Raw genomic sequence first — 17,703 nt, forward strand, 5'->3', positions numbered from 1 at the left:
AGATTACAGAGTGGCTGGATCGGAGAAACGCACACCACAAAATTTCTCCCGGGCCGCCACTCCAACCCTTTCAGCCATGAACCCAGAGCTGGAAAAGGGGGTGTAATCTCCCTTCTAAGGAAATCACCAGCCAGCTTACAAGAACATCTGTCAACAACGGAGGGAAGAGAACCCTTCCAGAGAACGCATGTCACCAAACCCTGCACTGCTCACAGAGAACTTCACAAGCTAGCCAGAAGCATCTCTACATTCATTCCAGATCCTGCAGGAGGACATGATGTTCATGCTTCTTTACAAGCCATTGACTTTCATTTGCAAACTGTCGCCAACGTGACAGATGTGAACACATTGTACCTGTTAAAAATTGTACCTGTTAAAAATGTGCATTGCTTTCTGGATCGTCAACCAGAGACTGTCAAAGCGTACTACCAGCAACTGCTACAGACTTTGATTCTTGAATTCTCTGATCCAAACTCAGACCATGGGCTCCTTATTGCTATGGACCTCAAACAGGGCCGATTTGAAAACCCACAGACTTTCTGTAGTCAGCTACGAAACACCTACTTCGGAGCATGCAACGAACCAGGTATGGAACAGGATTTCAACTTAAAAACTCTGTTCCTCCCAAACCTACATGCCAGTTGGAGTTTTCATCTCAGAGTCCCAGCGTGTCCCCGTAACAGGACTACACAAGAGTTACGGAACTTAGCCCACAAAGCTTGCACCAAGCAAAAGACTATTTGTGAAAAGACTGTGAAAAAACCCAAAGTCTCTGTCTCTGAGCACTGCTTGGAGTTAACCCTAGATGGCGCCCTACAACACCACAGTCACAGACATTTTTACAGAGAGTCAATACCGTTCCAAGCCAGCAGAGGGCAACACAGTGCAGCCACGTCTGAGACAGCAGAGATCCTGAGGGTGCTGAAAGTGCTTCTTCACATGAAAACTCACAAGGAAGATGAGCCAAGCACCCAGAACACTGCCCGTCATCTACAGACCACAGACCTAACTGTTACAGCACAAAGTGACAACAACACCCAAGCTCCACAGTCAACAGCTGCACACCCTGAACGAGACAGCGCAGGTCCTCACACCAGGTACCACAAACACAAGGTACCAGAAAATGCTGTTTTGACTACCTGTCTTCGCAGCGAGCTACACAAGACTGGTCCTCACCAACCACCGATCGTCACACCTGCCCTGATGCCAACATTCCTGGGCAGCCTTGTCAAAAAGGGGGTGGGCCGAAAAGGAGTCAACAGGAAAGACCTGATCGACACAGGATCAAAACTGACGGTGATCTCATCTCACCTTTTCAAAAGACTCCAATTTGAAGCTAAGAGACAAGATAGAACTCTTACTCCTCAAAACTATGAACTGAATGTACAGGTGTACAGACAGAATGACATCCAGTTTGAACAGGTTGTTTCCATTCACCTGACAATCGTTCCGATGAGTCTAATACATCCCATGTATGTCCCACCAATGAACACTCATGCATTGCTCATTGACAAAGACCTGCTAGAACACTTTGACCCTTTTCTGAACTTCAAACAGCTAAAAGACTTTGCTCAAGTGCGAGAACCTTTTTCTCTCCAGCCACACAGGTTGCTAGAGCCAGACTGTCAGGTCGCAGAGGTCACGGGAACTCCCACAGAGCCAGACGGTCAGGTCACAGAGGTCACGGGAACCCCAGCAGCCAGCCATGAGTACAATGCCCTAACGACAGGCTCAAGTTCATGCCTCTGTACCTTAGTCAACAAACAGGGTACGGTGGTACCAGCTTACACCAAAGGGGTCGCTGTTCGGCTCAACCTGCAAGGTGGTCAAACCTTACACCACACGCTGGGTTTCTTCCAATCCTCACCTGAATGTGTGGAACTCGGACTCACACTTGCAAACAACAAGCATGTCAAACACCAACACCTGTTCCAGCAAGGTGATAACATCACAAAAACACACAATGTGATCGTGTACTGGAAGAAGGTAAAAGGGCACTCGAAGCTACCAAGTCTAGACAAGGACTTTAAAGATCACACTAACACCCTTGCCAAAACTGGCACACTAAACAACATTCTGTGGTCACTCCCAACCCACCCACCCACATTCAAGGTTGAAGTGATTACACACAGCACAAGAACTTTACTAGCTAAACTGCCTACCTCAGAATCGCTTACGCAGGCTCCGTTGTCTACACAGACCAACATAGCGGACATGCGGGCTTCTGAAACCTTGATAATGACTTTGCTTTACCACCTCTCAGACCCCTCCATCCACCCTGGCAACCAGTCTACTGTCACTGGCAACCAAAGCCCCAGACCACTACATGATACACAAACCATGCTGCGTGCACAGAACAATATTGTGGGTTGTGCACCGTCTGACATCACAATGCCAGGGCTTGTAATGCCACGGAGCAAAAGGGGGATAATGCCAATATATTTCCATGACGCAGCATGTGCTGCACCACGCAGCACCAGAGCCACTGACAAAACACTGAAGCAAGCGTCATGCCAGCAGCAAGATGTGGCAAAACATGGGCGAGGGCAAGCTAAACCCAGTCGCCCCCCACTAAGCAAAGAGGCTGCCCTGTCCAACCAAAGACAGCCCTCGTTTGTTTCTTTCTCCCCTTTCTCTCTCTCTCTCCCTATTATCTGTACCAGGATGCTGCTGTGGTTTGCCGTGCCGTGCTGTCAGCCAAAGAGAGGACAGCTGCCACCGAGAAAACCGCTGAGACTCCTGACTACCGATGACAGGGCACACTACCCCAGCACTGTAACCGAATACAGCTGTACAAGGTTCCGATGGAGAGAGGACTCCCTCACTCACACTGAGGCCGATGTAAAACACATGTTCAGCCAACATGAGAAAGTGACTGTTACACAAATGGAGTTAAGTGGACACCACCACCGCTCCAAACAGTTCCCGGGAGCTTTGCTTAGAGCCGCTGCTGCCGCCAGAATGTTTAACATTGTTATGTCCAGTGTCAATGCAGCGAACCAGACTGTAAACTCCTTGAAACCACTGTTTACTGTCTTCCAGAAGGACTTTACCCAGACTCAGCTGTTTACAGCATTAACAACAGACATGCTGTGGGAGGTTAGCTCCTCCAATGACAGCCTAACCACGAGTAAAACCCCACCGTACATGATACCTTTAAGCCTTGTGTTAACTGTGCTGTCTTACGCCATCACCATGCCAGCTGACCTGCTACAAATACACCTGGCCAACTCTCTGGATAGCGCCTTCCTACGGCACGTAAACCCCAAACAGAGAGAAGTGAACGTGCTCCTGAACCAACTCATCAGCGAGTCAAGCCAAGTCTACAGACCTAAAGACATTGTCAGTGTCAGGATGTGGAAGAGCAACACCCACACCAAAACACACATTCCAAATGTGGTGGCCTACCACGACAGCGACACACAGCTGTACCTGGCCCCAAACATGCACATGTGTACTTTAACCAAAGACATTCATTATCTCTGCCTTAGCAAACCCTTCCTCAGACACAACTCTGAAGGAATCTGCGAGCTGCAACCCTGGGTCAGCGATACGCGCTGCCCTGCCGAAGCCAAGCCTCGTACACAAGTCACAGAAACGCAAGCAGAGATTGTGGGTAACAGATGGCTCGTCAACACTCCTGTGCGCTCAGCTACACTGACCTACGACCAGCATGACACCGCCACCCGTGCCAACCTGCTGGACCAAGTACTGAAAGGTACCACCCAACACATTGACATTACTCCTGTAGTTTAATTATTAAAAAACCCATATACTGACGATTGGCTTGGACTCCACCCCACTCACATTATGAGTCACTGAGATGTCTGATCTATAGCTACAAGCTCTAAATTTAGAAACTAAATTTATCATAAGGATAGGATAATATTTTCATGGCCAGAGAATACTTTTCCTTGAATTATAAGGTGTGATAAATTTATTGAAAATTGATAGGTCTACAGTGGTTTGCTGGACATACCACGGTTTGATTTGCAGTAATTTACAGTAAGAGATATCACAATAATTGATATGAAGAATGTAATATTGACATATTAATGAGTAAGTTACAGTGCCCTGTGATTATTTATTGTTATAGGCAATTGAGCTATTTTTCATAATCAATCAAATTTAATGTAACTGTCATCTGAGATATAAATTAATCATATTCCTGATTAATTATTCAAATTCCCTATATATCATTTGAGTTAATTATTCTGTAAGACTCATTGTTGTTACAACAGGATGCTGCGCTACAGCTAAAATTAACGCGTCCTTCATTTTGGAACTTCTGTACAGAGAGGTCACGCAGTGACGTATCGATCTTCTACTTGTTCCACGTCTTCACGTGATGCGAATACGCAAGTCAGAATTCATCAAACTTGTATTTTGGAACACAACGAAATGAGAAATTTTTAGCATGACCTTGAATTTCTGGTCTGAGACCCTCTTGCATTCACATGCGTATGAACAAAAGTCAATGGAACGAAAAGTGTAGTGTGACCACCCCTTTACCATGGCCTTGGCAGGAAATTCCCATTTAGCGTCAGTCTCATATTAGAACTATGGCGACTGACTGGGATGAGGAAGAGGTGGCAAGAGCCAACATGTATGATGGCCCACAGCCGTATAATTTTGAACCTGCCAGACGTGATGGGGCAAATGAGGATTTGCCAAGAACTGATGGCCGTCAAAGGCAATTAAATGTATGGTCCGAGGAGAATGAGTGGAGAGTTGGTTAAGTGTCCTGGTGAGTTGCTATCATATTTCAACGTTGAAAGTTGGTCATGTGCTGGAAGTTTTTCAAATGTTCGTCTTTAAACGTTGAATCAACGTTGTTTCAACATTGAAACCACAACTGACCTTATTTCAACCATATTTCAGCATTGAAGGTCGGTCATGTGCCTCCCTAGATTTCATCTTTCCCAAAAAAAAAGTATCTTTTTTTAGATCACTCACACAGGAAAGTCACGTTTAGAAAGCTATACAATATTAATGTTAAATTAAAAAAAAAAAAAATGTGCGAGACTTTGTTTTTTCCATCCCACTGCATCTCATGTTTTTAAATTAAAAAAAGTATTTTAACAATATTTTGCCTGATGCCCTCTTGTGGCATCAGGAGGGAAGCCAAAAGCTTTTCCCCATAACTGAAATTACATCTTTTCAATTCGAATATAATTTGAATATTGATCATATTTACGTGCAAAATTCAAATTTAGCTTTTAGACATTTTGACAGCCAAACAGTAAACTGTACCTTTAAAGGGGCGATGGCTATCACTGTTGTGGAACTTTTAGGCAAAATAATAAAATGGTCCCCTATAACTTTGTGAACTTAGTGTCTTTATTTGGAATGATTTCCTAATTGTTTAACATTAAACCTCTGTTGTGCAGCACTTTGTTTGCCAAAAAAATAAAAACAATTACATTTTAAAAGGTAAAATTGTTAAGGTTTTATGCCGTTATTTGATTAGATTATACATTTGTTATAAATCTTAAATAAAAACCTTAAATAAATAATTAATAAAAATCTTAAATAAAAAAATAAAAAAGAACTGGCAGTGTGGTTGCTAGCAAGTTACTGTTAAATTAACTGCTTCTTAAAGTCGCCTTTCCACTGCAAACGACATTTGGACACGATTGTTGCATTTCTCCCTCTAGCGGCAGTCACGCAGAACTTTCAAACTGGTCGTGCAGCCACTGTTACCTCGGCATATTCACCATGGTAAAATTAATTATTTTAATGAATATAATTAATGTATGAATGCATCATCACAAATCAGATGACCCCCAAAATAAAAACAGTAGGTTTTATGGGGCTAATCAACGTAAATAATGGTTTAATAATTGTCAAATAATTATTTCTGCCATAATTATTCTAAAGCGTCATTTCACAGAAATAGTGTTTAAACAATAATGTTAAAGTGAACTACATATAGGTAATTTTGACCTCACGCTGATAGTTTGGGTTAGAATACACCACATCCGGTCGCATATGGTCTAGCCGCAGAAGTTCAAATATTTGAACGCATTCGAAGCTCAAATCGGATCCGAAATTTCCTCGTACGCATATGATCGGAACTCCACTCAGCTCCCGCACTACTTTCCATTGGAAATTAAATGAATGACTTCTGGTCTGTCGCTTGTTGTTTGTCAGAGACAGTGGAAAGGTGGCTTAAGGCGGGCGGACACGTTGCGATTCTTACTGTCGTACGAGCTCGCAGACAATTTTTTTTTCTCTCAGGAGAAAATCACCGATGCTTGCATGGTCGCGACCCGTACCTTGTGTGAAGAATTACTGGACGATCCGAGAATGTTACTAGCACCTTCCGCCCTCCCGATAATGTTCAAACTTGTCAAAAAAAATTTGGACGTTGTTGGTTTAAATTCATGGCATATGTGTGGTTGTACAAGACAATTTGAACGAGAGACGATCCATCTAAAGTTGACCAATCAGAAGATGACAAAAACCAAACAAGAAGAGGGTGACAATGACAGCGCCATGATGAATTTAGACCTTAGAGAAGGAAAACAAGCTTGTGGCACTGTGACGGGAGGAATGTGTACTAGGCTATATGATATCGCCTGCAGTGATTATCATTATAGAATTCGAAAGGATGGTGTTTTATTGCGTATTGCACTAGAACTTGATCTCTTGTTGTGAGTTTATAGTTAATTGGCTACAGCTTATAGCAAGCTATGATGTGTCATTTTTTACATGCATGTATATAAATTATACACACAGCGGTTACCACACATACAAAATACATTTTGTCTTTGAAAGAAGCTGATCCATTTTGTTGATGTTAATATTCAGCTTACACCGGTTGTAACAAATTATATTTTAAAAAAAATGAAACTTTAGGATTAGATCATTATTTTCTATCAAGCTAACTGCTGACTGACCTCAAGTCTAGTGAAAACTTACAGATTTGATGTTTGCAGAAAGGCTATTTACTAGGGGTGTAACAGACCCGCCAACATGTACGCATTTTTCGTACTCTGCACGGATTTTGACCCATAAGTACGCTTGTACGATTCGCTGCTCTCTAGGTACGCATTTTGTTGCATCTCGCATTTCGCCGATTTCAGTTTCTATGCAATCTATGACGCTGATTCTGCTGCTGATCCACAGCGTGTAAGTGGAGTGAAAAGCTTTCGGCCAATCAGAGCGGTGCATGTTAACCCACCGCCCACCTGCCCCTCCTATCCACAAGCTTAGTTGGCAGTTAGAAAAGTGGTGGAATGGCTTGAAATCTAGAAGATTTTAGACAGGCCAGGTGCTGATTAACGTAAGATAAAGGTAACAGTTAGGCTATGTTTAGCCTAATTGAATTTATGGACATTAAAAATGACCTTGACATGACATCATAACAAGCAGTCCAGCTGTGACGAGCTCAGTTCAGTTCACGCGTTCATGTAGGCTAACATGTAAGGGTGGCCCTGCCAATAACACACCTAAAAGCTGTCACAAAGAACCGGCAAAAGTAAGGATTATGCATATTTTATATTTTATGAATATAATTATTAATAAACAAGTGTTTTCTGTATCAATGTCGTGTCGACTGCAAAGATAAAGTTGACGATGCTGTCTCGCGATCTTCGCAGTAGTGAACGCGTAAGTTAAAGAACTTAAATTACGCTTTCAGTTTTGATCGTACAGATAAGAGCAAAATGAATCTATAAAGGGTCTACTTTTATTTGTATACAGACATAATAACAACAAAACTTTGTGCACATAAAATAAAGATAACAAACAAGGTGTGCTGTCTGCAGCCTTTGTCTGCTGTGATATTCATTTACAAACACGTCACTAAAATGAACTGTAACTCAGTGAATACTCAATGAAGAGACATGAGAGATATATCTATAGAAAGATTGACATGTCTACTTTTAAACTAAACAAGTGCCGCCGAAAACAAATATTCTGTGATAAAGTAATCCATATGAAAACAATGCGATGTCTTGTCCGTTTTTCACATCTCCCTTCATTATCTTCTAATTCGACCACGCCCCTGCGCTGAACGCTCTATTCAGATTCTAATGTTAAATAAAGTTTTTATTTTTATTTTACTGTTTGCTTCGCGATGAGAGGAATAAGATATAAGTCACCCCAAAATGTGATGTGGTTGAGTATTTGAGATTTGGATTTCCTCAGAAAAAAAGAATGAAGCCCTTTATTCAGCAGAGATAATAAACATGAGTAAGTCTCTTATTATTTATTTATATAGGCTACTTGTACTAGTTTAACGTATAAACATTTTACGAGTTAGACTTTTTCCAAACTTTAATTCCTGACTAAATGTATAATCAAGTGAAACATTATGAAGTTTCAATAACAATATGCAATACTATACCATTCAAAAGCTTGATGTAAATAATATAAATGTAACAAATAAATGTAACTGTAACAAATGCAACAAACAATGCCGTTCTTTCAATTAATTCCCCCGAGAAAAATGTTATGGAGTAACTAATAAATCTTAATTGGTGAAAGGAAATTATGAGTATAATATGTATTATAGTGTTAGGTATCTCATAGGTTTCTCACAGATGTGTGTGCAACGGTGGAGCATACATTGGCGGTGGGCTGTAAGGTTCGCGTGTGTGTGTGTGTGTGTGGGGGGGGTGTAGTACTCATAAAATTTCTTCAAGGTTGGCAGGTATGGGTGTAACGATTCACTCGTTTTCTCGATGCATCGATTACAAACCATGTCGATTCATATGCATCAATCTTGAAACATGATTTTTGAATCGTGAATCGCCGATCTTGGACAGTAATCGATTCAAAATGCCAAGAATCGAATGAATCGCGATTTCTATAGCGATTCAATGCTTTCAAAATGTATACACATTAAATTACTACACGCACGAATTAATGGAGACCTTGAAGATTGTTCATGAATGGTGCCTCTTATCTGTCCTTCACGCGCTCCACTGTTTACCGCCTGAGACTGTCACAGGATTGTGCTCGCGCTCCGTTTGTCTCTGACGCAGCTGACGTGTGATATAGGACTCGTTGCCAGTAATACTAACGTGAAGTAGTTTTACTTTTTGTAGTTTGTCAATGGCTCTCTGCATCTTATTTTCTACCTTATTCTGTGCAGAAAATTTAAATAATTGCTAATTAAATGTAGCCTAGTATATAAAACAATCATAAAATTGCCATTAGGAAAAAAATATAGATTACAAATGATTGATTATTGTCCAGCAGTGTATTTGATTTATTACAGCTTATTAAAAGTAATTAAAAAAGAAGATAATTCCTTGTAAAAAAAAAAAATAACAATAATAATAATAATAATTATTATTATTATATAGACTACATACATAAAATGATTGTATTTGACATTTGTGACTTCTGAAATTATGGCTATGCCCCTGGTGTGACAAAATGTTAGCTTATACATAATACTCTTTAAGCTCTTTTTTAAAAACTTGGCTTACATACATTTTGTCGCATTAAACTAGCATTTAACAATGGACAAAAGTTTTTTTTTTTAGGTTCTCTAACCATAAATGCTACTGTAATTTGCCCCCTGACTAAGCATTTAAAGAATTTAGTAGAAGGATTTAAATAATCCCGTGAATGCACTTAATGCAGAATCGAATCGTTATAATCGAATCGAATCTAATTTATTTGTGAATCGAATCGACCTTAATCGTTCTAAATTTGCAAAAATCGTTCTTGAATCGAATCGAAAACCTATGAATCGTAATCGAATCGAATCGCTGCCTTGCCAAAGATTCACAGCCCTACTATTTACATCTACCCTCATACACAAACCCTCTCCAAAGTCGTCTCTCTCTGCGAATATCAAGTTTTTTTTTTAATGGTTTTTTAATTGCCTTTTTAATCATGGTGTTTTTTATTCAAGTGTTGTCTTAAGTCATAGTGCGTTATCAGTGTTAGTTTATGACCCGCAAACCTTGCTGGATATTGGACTTCTGGCAGATGGACATCAGTTATTGTGTGAAGCTTGCGGGATTCCTCCGCCACTGCTGTCTGTGCCACCTTACCTCCGCCGGGGGCAATGTTTGTCGCTGGGAAGGAAACAACGCAAGCGCAGAGAGAAAAGAGGTGGTCTCGCGGTTAAACTTAAAATTGCCCTTGGAAGTTATCGAAGGAGATATGATCACAGAGATCTTGTTGTCAATGGAATAGACCATTCTTGCTCTGTGAGATGGTGCTCCCTCTAACCATTATATAACTGGAATGTCCCGATTTTCTCTAACCTTACTTATTCTGGATCGCTACAACTGTTACGCTCTCCACATCTACGACATGGCGGGGTGAGATGGTGTAATCTTAAACCGCTAAAATTATGTCGGACAACACAATCGGATGAGGATGTACTAAAACTCCAGTTTGGTTTGATCAACGCGAGGTCAGTGATGAACAAGACATTTATATTAAATGGCATTTCCATTACGCACGACTTGGATTTAATTTTTATTACTGAGACATGGATTGCAATTGGGGACATGAGTCCTTTTTCTGAACTCATACCATGAGACTGTAAGTTTTTTAATAACTCTCGTTCATCTGGTCGAGGGGGAGGACTGGTTTCTATATTTAAAGAGAAGTTTAATTGCAGATTAATATCAACGGAAGAATACCAAACATTTGAACAACAACTGTTGATACTAGACATTGGTAGTCCTGTTGCTGTTATTTACAGGCCTCCCAAAGCAGAGAAATATTTTATTAATGATTTGGGGGATTTTCTAGGAGGTTCTCAAATTTGGATAAATTGTTAATTTTAGGCGATTTTAATATACATGTCTGCTGTCCAGAAAATGTGATGTCGAAAGACTTTTTAAACTTGATTGATTCTTTTGATCTAAACCAATTAGTAAATGGCCCATACATTAGATCTGGTATTGACACATGGTCTCTTTATTGAAGATTTAGAATTATATGACCATATTATATCGGATCACAAACCCATCTTGTTTAATATCTCTGTCTCATGCTGTCCTGTTAATCCTGTGAAGTCTTTGCAAAGCTTTCGCAGTTTTTCAGAAACAACTGGTACAGAATTTAGTACAAATTTTAATGAGGTGTGTAAGATATCTGAATCTGCTCTACATTATATTGGTGTGGAAGAGCACTTGTATTGTTTGTATTCAACCTGTAAAGATGTGTTGGGTGCAGTAGCTCCTCAAAATACTAAACAGCGTAAAGTTAGGTCTGATCCGTGGTTAAATAATGAGATAAGAGGTCTTATACGAATGTGTAGGCAGGCCGAGAGAAAATGGAAGAAATATAAGTTACAAGTTTATTATGACATTTTTAAGGAAGCACAGAAAAAATTTCAGAGCACTATAAAATCAGCCAAATCAAGGTATTTCGTGGAGAAAATAGAAAAGAACGCTAACAATCCTAGAACGTTATTTAATATAATAAATACAGTTATAAATCCTCCTTCATTAATCCTAGATCCGTCTCCATTGATGTGCGATTTTTCTAGATTCATTTACAATTAAGATTGAGAATCTTAGAAGAATTATCCCACAAATGAGTGGTGACTCTTTGGGCCATGTAACACAAAATACAGTTTTAACCCTCTGGAGTCCATTAACGCATATATGCATTTTGAGTCATTTTCTCCGGATAACCCCGAAAAGAACTTAAATTACACTCTCAGTTTTAATCGTACAGATTAGTTTGAACTTAAATCATTTCAGCAGCTGCTGGAAACAGTAAGCAGACTGAAACCTACTGGGTCAGCTATAGATATGGTTCCTCCTTGGTTTTTAAAAGAAAACATTGAGGTTATTGGACTTAGTATTCTACAGATTGTGAATAAAAGCTTGAACACCGGTACTTTTCCAAGCATGCTGAAGCAGGCCCTGGTGCAATCTATATTAAAAAAACCTAACTTAGATTTAACTGACTTGACCAATTTTAGACCGGTCTCTCATCTGTCATTCATGTCAAAAATTTTAGAAAAAGTAGTGTTTAATCAATTACATGTATACTTAGAACAGAGTAATGTTTGGGAAGTTTACCAGTCTGATTTTAAGAAGCATCATTCCACGCTTTCACGGCTAGAGGAATATGTAGGGATTCAGGGGAAGGCCCTAAATTGGTTTAAGTCTTACCTGACTGCCAGAACCATGGCAGTGAGACGGCCCGTACACATCGAGATCGACATCACTTAAATGTGGTGTGCCACAAGGCTCTATCCTAGCCCCTATGGTTTTTTCTCTTTACACGCTCCCATTAGGAGACATTTTTAAGAAGTACGACATCACATCACAGAGGTTGTAGTGTTTGGCCCTAGAGGAACCAAAGGCGCAGCAAAGTTCAGTTTTCGGATATGTATATGTATATGTCAGTATATGTGAAAGAACGTGTTAAAAACTTGGGTGTTTATATTGATAGCGCACTGAAATTGAATGCACAGGTAAATTATGTGGTCATGTCAAGTTTTTTTCACTTGAGAAATTTGGCTAAAATGAAATCATCTTTGACACATAAGAGCCTTGAAATTGCAATCTATGCTCTTATATCCTCAAGACTTCACTATTGCAATTCTTTATATAAGGGTATTAGTCAAGCATCTATTCAACGGCTACAAAAGGTACAAAATGCTGCAGCGAGATTATTAACTAACACTAAAAAACGTGAACACATCACTCCATCCTTGGTCCATTTACATTGGTTCCCAGTACAATATAGAATTGATTTTAAACTCCTTTTATTAGTGTATAAATCTCTTCACGGCCTTGTACCGACTTATTTATCAGATTTGTTAATAGGGTGCAAGACAGGTAGAACCTTGAGATCATCAACTCAAAACCTGTTAAAAGTTCAGAGGACAAAGCTAAGCCAGAAAGGGGATCGTGCCTCTGGGGTAGTTGCTCCAAAACTATAGCTTACCACCACATGTTAGGGACGCTGATTCTGTACATGTTTTTAAACTACAACTTAAGACACACTTGTTTGAAATGGCTTATTCATTTATTTGATGATAATGCGTATTACTTTTTATATATTTTAATCAGTTTGTCCTAATATTGTTGTATTGTTTTATTGAGATGGTGTAAAGCACATTGGTCAACATGTGTTGTTTGAATGGTGCTATATAAATAAAAGTGACATTGACACTGACATTGACGTCAGGCGACGTCTTTTTTCAACGTCTTCCGCACGTCTAATGTTGATATCCGTGGGACCTCCGTGTAAGTGCTATTTATAGTCCAAATGTGTAATTTTTATAACTTCTATTACTGTGGTTCTATAGCATGGGAATACATACAACACTACAGTTATACAAATAAATCACAATTCAATATCACCATTTCATCTTCATCGTCATTTCTAAAATCATTGACCATTCGTGGCTGTAACATTAACCGTAACTGTAACAGGTTTGTGCAGTTTAAGACAATAACACTAAACTACCTAAAACTATACGTACACATGGATATAGAATTCACTAGGCTGACCGAGAGGAAACGTTCACCAGCGATGCAGGCTGAAAAGCTGTGCTGTCATTTTGCAGTGGTTGAACACTCGCTCGAAATGCCTGTCGTGATCATAGACAGTAAAAGAAATGGACACAGCGACCCCATTGGATTCAACAAAGAAAAATTAAGTCAATTAGAAGCACGCACTTCCTGGGGGACTCAAACTGAGCTTGATGACGTAGATGTCACGTGAGCAACCTCTACGTCTTCTAATCTCTGTGCCAAGAGAAATCTGAATCACCCACCGAATCTTCCAGAGAAGGCGAGTGTGAACAGGAGCAAACTTTTAAGTATTCTGATTAATTATCTCCTGACTTTATGCCTCCATGTCCCCCCGATAGCCTCATAGACAGTAAAAGGTTTTCTGCAAGCTTCTCCTCCTGTCCATACAGTAATTTTATCTACTGTGCGACGGAGAGTCGCAGGTTATGATGCAATCGTTAGCCTATTTTTTTACAAAAACTGCTTCTACGGGACCATAATGTAAGATAGAAGGTAATGGAGCCTTTTATACATTTTTGTGTTTCTTTAGAAATAATTAATGGATAAATGGGTTCTTTAAATGCCTCAGATGTAAAGTTATTCGCTGTCAAAGTGACGCAAAAATGAATGAGAGTCAATGGAATGCTAACAGAAGGTGAGGGTCCGCTAGTCAATGGCGGCGCCCAGGGGTGCTTTAAAAAAAATATGAAACCCTGCCCCCCGGTGGTGATGCCTCAGCCAATCAGAGTGGCGTTTACTGGATGGGTTATGATGATGTGCTGCCTCGACCAATCAGAGTGATGTTGACTGGTTTTTGTCTGGTTGAAATCAAAAGCCCTTGATAGAGAGTTGTCCTCGCCTGTCTTTTAGATGCTGTTGGTTCTTTTTAAATTAAAAATAAGGAGGATAGGCCTAATATATGCTAACATGAAATTATTTTCTGAACTATAATTTTCCACAAATTTCATTTCCAAATAAATAAACAGATACATGCAAAAATACATGTGTGCATAGAGTAACTTGATTACTTGGCTACTTTAAATAAACCAAATAAAGAAAAACAGGAAAAAAAAGCATGGCCTGAATAAACAAATAGGCATTCACATATTAAATCGTGTTTGTTTATAGATAATCTGTATGTCAAGAATTCAGATGCAAAAGCCATCTGAAAGTGCCATCAGCTAAGTGCCATCTGAAATTCTTCTAGAATTATCAATTTTATAAAGCCTGTATAGTTAAGTACTTTCACTTAAATGACAATTAATTGCCATTTAAGTGAAATTATTTAACTTAAATCAACAAGCTTGATAAAAATGACCATTCTAGAAGAAAATTTCAGATTTCAGCTTTTGCATCTGCACTCTTCATGTATTAATCATGTTGATAGGCCCTATAAAACAAATATTTACATGTTAATCATGTAAATGTTCTGCACCTGTCACAGATATCAAAAAAATTACCCAGTTCAAAGGTCAAATGTTGAATGTCAAGATGACGTCCAAGTTGGGTCATGGTTGGATGTCTAAATAGTGGACCTAGTTCGGACGTCAAATAGATGTTCAGAAATGGTCATGGACCGACGGACCTAATATAGACATGATCTGTATATCTATCCGACGTCCAGTGTTTAGTGGGCCAGTTTCATTTCTATATCCACTGTACTGTTCATTAATATCTCATTACAAATTGATAACATTACCTTGACAAAACGTTTACTTTCATTTTAATTGTCTAGATAATAATACAATAAATAACATGACTTTAATCTATAAACATCTCAGTATTATGAAAACATTTTAAATTTCACTTAAAGAACTCACTTGATCAAGCTAGCATGAAGAAAATGTATTTACAAGACCATGCAATTTAAGCAAAAAACAGCAGTTATAGAATAAGTGTAGATAAAATATTTAACATTTTGCAAAATTACCCATGCATTTATTTGAATGAATGAGGCATTTGTATGTACACTTAGACCGTAACATTTAATAAATAAAGGTTAAATCATTAAAAATCTAAAAGTGTGACAATCGCATTCCAGTGAGACACAGGAGAGGGAGAGATCCAAATGCAGGTATGATTTTAATGGGATAATCCAAATCGAAGTCAAACAAGCTAGGGTCAAAACCAGAGAACAATCCAAAATAAAACAAACAGGAAAGGGACAGGAAGGGAACAGGAGGACGAGAAGACTGGGATCACGAAGGGTAAGGACTCCATACAGACAACAGGAAAAGACTGGTAAATATAGGGAGGCTAATGACAATTAAGTGAAGGAACCTGGTGCAATTAGCAGGAGTGCAATTACTGTGATGAAAGGACAAAACTAGTGGAATTCTAGTGCCTAAGGTGAAGTGCCTAAGGGGAAGTGAGCCCACTAGTGGACACCCAGGGAAACAGAGACTAGACAGCGTGACAAAAAGGTGTTTTGAAAAACACACTGGTAAATGTTTGTAATTAAATATTTTGTACTTGGTAAAATAATTTAAATTATTACCTAACTGTTGCTATGAATAATTTGTAAAGGTACTTGGTTGTCGCTCATTGTGGGTCATTGTACAGCATGTCTTTCCACATCTTAGTCTAGTGAGTTATCTTTTTGGGAGCTTTCATTTCTGCACCTGTAAAGAGCAAAATAATGCACAAGTATCTGTTGCTAAAGGTCTAACTGAATGAACCAAACTGAATAAAATGATATTGCATTAAACCACGTTGTTTGAAAGACTGTTTATTATTGTTATTTACCCATTTAATTCTAGCATATTAAGTGGCTGTGTCCAGTGCTGAAATTTAAATCTGTGAATGAAATGTAAAGAGTGTATCATCCTAATTAAAGAGATAGTTTACCCAAAAATTTAAATCAATTGCTCCCTTTATGTTGACTACAAGTAACAAACCCGTTGGTTTTAATTACCAGCATTCTTCAAAGTATCTTCTTTTGAGTTCTGCTGAAAAAACAAAAGTCAGGGGTTTACAAACAATGAGGGGAAATTGATGTAATAATGTCACTGATGACAGAATTCTGGGTTAACAGAAATTTACTTTTAAGTAAATTTGTAGAAACAGTTTTAAAAAAATAAAAATAACATTTAGTGAATCATTGGCCTTCTGAAAAGTGTGGGCTGGTGCCAAATCCTGCTGGAAAATGAAATCAGCATCTTCAAAAAGCTGGTCAGCAGAAGGAAGCATGAAATTCTCCAAAATTTCGTGGTAAATGGGTGCAGTGACTTTGGTTTTCAAAAAACACAATGGACCAACACCAGCAGATGACACTGTACCCCAAATCATCACAGACTGTGGAAACTTGACACTGGACTTCAAGCAACTTGGGCTATGAGCTTCTCCACCCTTCCTCCAGACTCTAGGACCTTGGTTTCCAAATGAAATACAAAACTCATCTGAAAAGAGGACTTTGGACCAAAACTGTAAAATAGACACAAATGAGAATCACGGAAAGGTAAATACGACAGATCAGATGGCACATTATTTTGAGAAGTTAATTATTGATGAAAATTTTCAATTTTAGTATTAAAAACTGTAATAAAATTATTGCATAGATCACTAGAATACAGATGAGAAGGAAGGGTATCAAGAGGCCGTAGAATATTATTTACTGCATTAAACAAGGACCTTGAATTCCCCTCTAATCTATTCCAATTATATTAGAGTAGTAAAATATCAAGATGGCGCTGTCGAGTCCGGTCGCCGTCCAGGTCGCTCCGCTTAGATTATGGTTTTATTTACTTTTTTACCTACTTTTGCTTTCTCTTTTTACACACATTACCTCTGCACTGATCATATACGAAAAGGAAACACTTTTGGACATTGGACACCGCTTCACTGACCTGTTTCAGGACACTTTATCCTCCAACCCATCGTGGCCATCTGAGATTCTCCGGAATGCTGAGATGAACAATGGCCACCTGAATAACCACCCGAGGCGACGAATCAAGAAACACAGCAGGAAACGTGATAGGATTCGCAACAGACTAAGGAAAAGAGCACACAGCCCTCCTGAAATCAAGAAATGGTGTGACCCCAGGAATATCTCCACTCTGTCGCGCTCCTGCTCGCCTCATCTGGAACATTTATCCATTATTTGCCGCCCATTCTATCTGCCTCGGGAGTTTTCATCGATCATCATAACTGCTGTTTACATCCCTCCACAAGCAGACACTGGCTTGGCTTTGTCTGAGCTTCACGATGCGCTCAGCGGCCACATCAACAAACATCAGCGAGTTCACGG

Source organism: Carassius auratus, chromosome 9 (assembly GCF_003368295.1).
Source record: "Carassius auratus strain Wakin chromosome 9, ASM336829v1, whole genome shotgun sequence".
Lineage (NCBI taxonomy): Eukaryota > Metazoa > Chordata > Actinopteri > Cypriniformes > Cyprinidae > Carassius > Carassius auratus.